This window comes from Periplaneta americana, chromosome 2 (assembly GCF_040183065.1).
Source record: "Periplaneta americana isolate PAMFEO1 chromosome 2, P.americana_PAMFEO1_priV1, whole genome shotgun sequence".
Lineage (NCBI taxonomy): Eukaryota > Metazoa > Arthropoda > Insecta > Blattodea > Blattidae > Periplaneta > Periplaneta americana.
In genome coordinates this window covers 1,328,015-1,333,209 of record NC_091118.1, presented here as the reverse complement: position 1 = coordinate 1,333,209, position 5,195 = coordinate 1,328,015, and the positions used below count along the sequence as shown (strand labels likewise).

The window sequence follows — 5,195 nt, the reverse complement described above, 5'->3', positions numbered from 1 at the left end:
TTTCTTCTCAGCCAGTGACCCAGCCAATTCCTTTTCCTCTTCCTGATCAGTTTCAGCATCATTCTTTCTTCACCCACTCTTTCCAACACAGCTTCATTTCTTATTCTGTCTGTCCACTTCACACGCTCCATTCTTCTCCATATCCACATTTCAAATGCTTCTAGTCGTTTCTCTTCACTACGTCGCACTGTCTACGTTTCTGTTCCATACTATACCACACTCCACACTAAGCACTTCACTAGTCTCTTCCTCAGTTCTTTCTCCAGAGGTCCGCAGAAGATGCTCCTTTTTCTATTAAAAGCTTCCTTTGCCATTGCTATCCTCCTTTTGACTTCCTGGCAGCAGCTCATGTTACTGCTTATAGCACACCCCACAAGTATTTGAAGCTGAACTTGTTTCACTGCGTCATTTTGAATGCGCACGTTTACCTTCTTTATTTTTCTTCCGGTAACCATGGTCTTCGTCTTGTCTACTCCTTCACTAACACGATTTTCGATATTTCCTGACCTGCTTTATCACTCTGGGTTCTATCTTCTAGAAACTTATTCATCCAAAGCATCACTCTTTTATCCATTCCTAGCCTAATTAATTTATCTGTGAATGTGTAGTAAGGTAAAAGATCCACATTCTTTTCCTCCCTTCGTCCTCCACGTCTTCCCCTCTTTTATTCCCACTCTTCCCCTTGACTTCCACTTTTATTTTCCCCTGTTCCCCTTTTAATCCCCTTGTTCTGCTTGTCTCACTTAGTTCTACCTAAGTAAACGCAGCTCAGTAAGTTGTGTGTCTGTCTACAGCTGATCGCACCCATACGTAGTTCTAGATAAAGATAATCTTACTGTATTCATACACATTTATACTCTTCTGTAAAATAAAATGCAATTCATTATAACATTCATCATGTGCAAAAACATTAGTACAAACACAGTAAATTATAACAAGTAACATGGTGTACGATATCAGGAACACTTTTATATCCGTAACTTCATAAATCTTTTTGAGGGATAATATCGTTCATCATATGAATTTAAAATGAACATCAACTATTCCGTGTTCAATTCTGAATGAGAGCTTCCGATACTTTTTTATATAATCCATGAGATCATCTTCACAGAGAAAACTTAATCCTCAAAGCACAGATAAACAGTGTAAGCCATGTTTGTTGTTGTTGACATTAAGAATTGTTCTTTTGTTTTGTTAACAAATGAATGCAGCAGCGTATTAAAAAACAATGGATAAATTTCATCCATGTTATTACTACAACCAAAGTCCATTTAATTTTTATTTCTTAAAGACGAAATTAATATTACAACAGGGTAAGTTATTACAAATTTATTCTTGAAACTTGAAAGTTTTAGTTGAACATTGCGTCAATGAATTTCTGCAACTGGCCTGTGAGCGTCCTATACCCTGTACTGTTTTATAACTCATCCTTTGTGTACGATATTTGGCATACTTCCCTTACAAAATAAAAGCACAATGAAGCAGAAAGTGAAAGTACTTACAAGCCAGCGGTGAACCGGGCAGGCTGGCATTACCTGAAACAGAAGAGCAGAGGTTACCAAGACAACGTAACAAATAACAGAAACACATTCCGAAATATCTTACTCTAAGTTCTTGAAAACTATAGAAATATAAGAAAAATTATAATCTTAAAGAACGGAGTTATCTCTTAATATTTGAGGAGAAAAATTCGCTTCGGCGCCGGGGATCGAACCCGGGTCCTTGGTTCTACGTACCAAGCGCTCTGACCACTGAGCTACGCCGAATTCAATCCACAGCACCGGCCTGAATCCTCCTTCTTTCACTATTTCCCTTTGTGGCCTGACTCCAAGTGTGGCATATATGTTTCTCCTCAAATATTAATTGTCAATATTACAGATATTATTCTGTAGGACAAATTAATAAATCTATAACAAGCTACCTCTGTCAATTAATCCGTAATCATAACCATCAACTTTAATCCCTAACACTATAATATTTGGTGCTACCTATTGCATTTTTATACTGACTGTACTTCTGTTGTGAACAACCATCATTATGATGCTTAAAAATATATTGCTAACGCATTACATTACATGTTGCACAACCAAATCAGTTTTCCATGCATATTAAGGCAATATAAAACAAGGGGTCAAAGTGACCCCCTCAGTTTTTCTAGGTATGTCACCATATCCAGTCTTCCAAGTGTTAATGAACTTCTCAAGGTTTCAGTTCTTTTATTACACCGTGTTTTGTTCTGGATATAGGACGTAAGGACTGAACATTGCCGTAAGAAATTTATGTATAAAAATAATGAAAAAATAACTTAATCGGTGGATCATGTTGTAAAACCAAAAAGAAAAAAGAAAAAAAAAAAACATCAGCCTCGTCTTAGCAACCGTAAGTGATGTTCTTCTGTTTTACAAATTGTCGAAACCTTCTAATTTCTGGACATGACTCACTGATGAAGTTATTTCTTCATTTTTTTAATACACAGGTTTCTTATGACAATGTTAAATTCATATGTCCTATACCAGAAAAACACACTGTATACAAATGATATTGTTTATGGTTTAACTGAATTAAATAAGTTTTAGTACGTAGCCTACACTAAAATAATGGATGACATAACAAACTTACATAATAAATCACCAAAAATGACTAAAAATTATAGAGGAATCTCCCTACTGTGTAGTGCATCAAAATTATTTGCAAGTACTTTGAAAACGAAAAAAAGATAAATTTTATGAAAATAACTTGGAAAAAGGAAAAAGCGACATTAGATTCTAAATATTGGTAGAAACAGAAAAACAAACAATATTTTTCTTTCAGTGTTGCACTCGCAACTTCAATGGTGGATTGTTTCTTCGGTAATTATGTTAGTCGTCATGACAACGCAGAAAAAAATATAAAAATCGTATTTTCGAAGTTAATGTCGGTTTCTGGGCATTTATTTGTGGTTAAAAAGTGGAGGTCAAGCAATAAAAGTTTGTTCTGCGTTTATTTGATGTGGTAGAATGTGGCTCTTCGGTGACCAGAAGTCCGTATGCATCTAAGATGGTGAAGTTAATGTGGCAATGATTTTTACTAATGTATTATAATTAATATTTGAGGAGAAAAATTCGCTCCGGCGCCGGGGATCGAACCCGGGTCCTTGGTTCTACGTACCAAGCGCTCTGACCACTGAGCTACGCCGAATTCAATCCACAGCACCGGATCGAACCTTTCTACTTCAGTGTTTTCCTTTGTATCTCCATGTTGAATCTTTCCTACACCACTTTTAACACTTGAATATAAATAATTGATTAAATGCCGATCTTACTCGTGTTAATTAAGTAAGCATGTGTGCCTTACAGCTGTTTCAGTGTTACTTGACACCATCCTCAGAACCTACTAGATCTCGGCGCTATCTCAACTTTGCTGCCTGTTGTGTGGGCGCGTTCGTGTGATGAGTTGTGTCAAATAGTGTGTGTGTTCTCAAATTGATCTGTGTGGTGAGACTTTGATTAGGGCGATGGAAACAAAGTAATAGAATGAAACTAGGTTCCTAACAATAAATTCCAATTGGCTAGAAAAAGAATTACATTTTTCTGATGAAGTTTATAAAACTGCATCTCAAAATTTTAAAACGACCTGTTCAGTTCCGTCCTCCTCTAAACGGGGAAGTCCTAGAAAACTCTCTCAAGAAAGAGGAATGAAAATTAAACAGAAAAGGTTAGAAGCTTTAATTAAAGAGCGATCGCAATAAGAATTGACAGTGGCTGCTCAAATCTCACCGCGAGCTTCCGGTAAAAGGAACACACACATACATACATACATACATACATACATACATACATACATACATACATACATACATACATACATACAAATGACTTTTAAGGAACCCGAAGGCTCATTGCCGCCCTCACATAAGCCCGCCAGCGGTCCCTATCCTGTGCAAAATTAATCCAGTCTCTATCATCATACCCCACCTCCCTCAAATACATTTTAATATTATCCTCCCATCTACGTCTCGGCCTCCCTAAAGGTCTTTTCCCCTCCGGTCTCCCAACTAACACTCTATATGCATTTCTCGATTCGCCCATACGTGCTACATGCCCTGCCCATCTCAAACGTCTGGATTGTAAGTTCCTAATTATGCCAGGTAAAGAATACAATGCGTGCAGTTCTGTGTTGTGTAACTTTCTTCATTCTCCTGTAACTTCACCCCGCTTAGCCCCAAATATTTTCCTAAGCACCTTATTCTCAAACACCCTTAACCTATGTTCCTCTCTCAAAGTGAGAGTCCAAGTTTCACAACCATACAGAACAACCAGTAATATAACTGTTTTATAAATTCTAACTTTCAGATTTTTTGACAGCAGACTGGATGATAAAAGCTTCTCAACCGAATAATAACACGCATTTCCCATATTTATTCTGCGTTTAATTTCCTCCCGAGTGTCATTTATATTTGTTACTGTTGCTCCAAGATATTTGAATTTTTCCACCTCTTCGAAGGATAAATCTCCAATTTTTATATTTCCATTTCGTATAATATTTTGGTCATGAGACATAATCATATACTTTGTCTTTTCGGGATTTACTTCCAAACCGATCGCTTTACTTGCTTCAAGTAAAATTTCCGTGTTTTCCCTAATCGTTTGTGTATTTTCTCCTAACATATTCACGTCATCCGCATAGACAAAAAGCTGATGTAACCCGTTCAATTCCAAACTCTGCCTGTTATCCTGAACTTCCCTAATGGCAAGCAACACAGCAAAATTTATTAAGAACATTACCGAAACTACCTCTCGCAGAGCCACTAGATACAGAAAGACATAAGAGTCATCCCACCCATTATCTATTCCATATTCTCCAGAAGAAGCTTCGTCATTTATTGTAGACAATAATTTATCTAAAATCCAATACAATAATATACGCATGGGAGCTAAGCAGAGGCACAGTAATATATATCCACCATACAATATTGTCAGGGAAGCGAAATTAACATGTTATCCACCAAAAGAAAACATGACAATCACAGAATATTCCGGCGAAATAAATTTACAGTCATTGTTAGATCACATAATTGAATGACTTGTGAAGATAAATGCAAACAAGTGGAAGAGTGAAAGGAAATAAAGCAAGTAGAAGTGAGAATTCTAAATGAGGCAGTAGAGCAAGTGGACAGCTTCAAATACTTGGGGTGTACTATAAGCAGTAACATGAGC

The 5,195-nt window shown here is 36.7% G+C and overlaps 1 non-coding gene across 1 annotated transcript; it reads right to left on the bottom strand.

Moving 5' to 3' along the window:
* Nucleotides 1–1,693: 1,693 nt before the first annotated feature.
* TRNAY-GUA (transfer RNA tyrosine (anticodon GUA)) lies at nucleotides 1,694–1,766 on the bottom strand. The gene has a single exon. It is a non-coding gene; the product is annotated as a tRNA-Tyr (tRNA).
* Nucleotides 1,767–5,195: the final 3,429 nt, after the last annotated feature.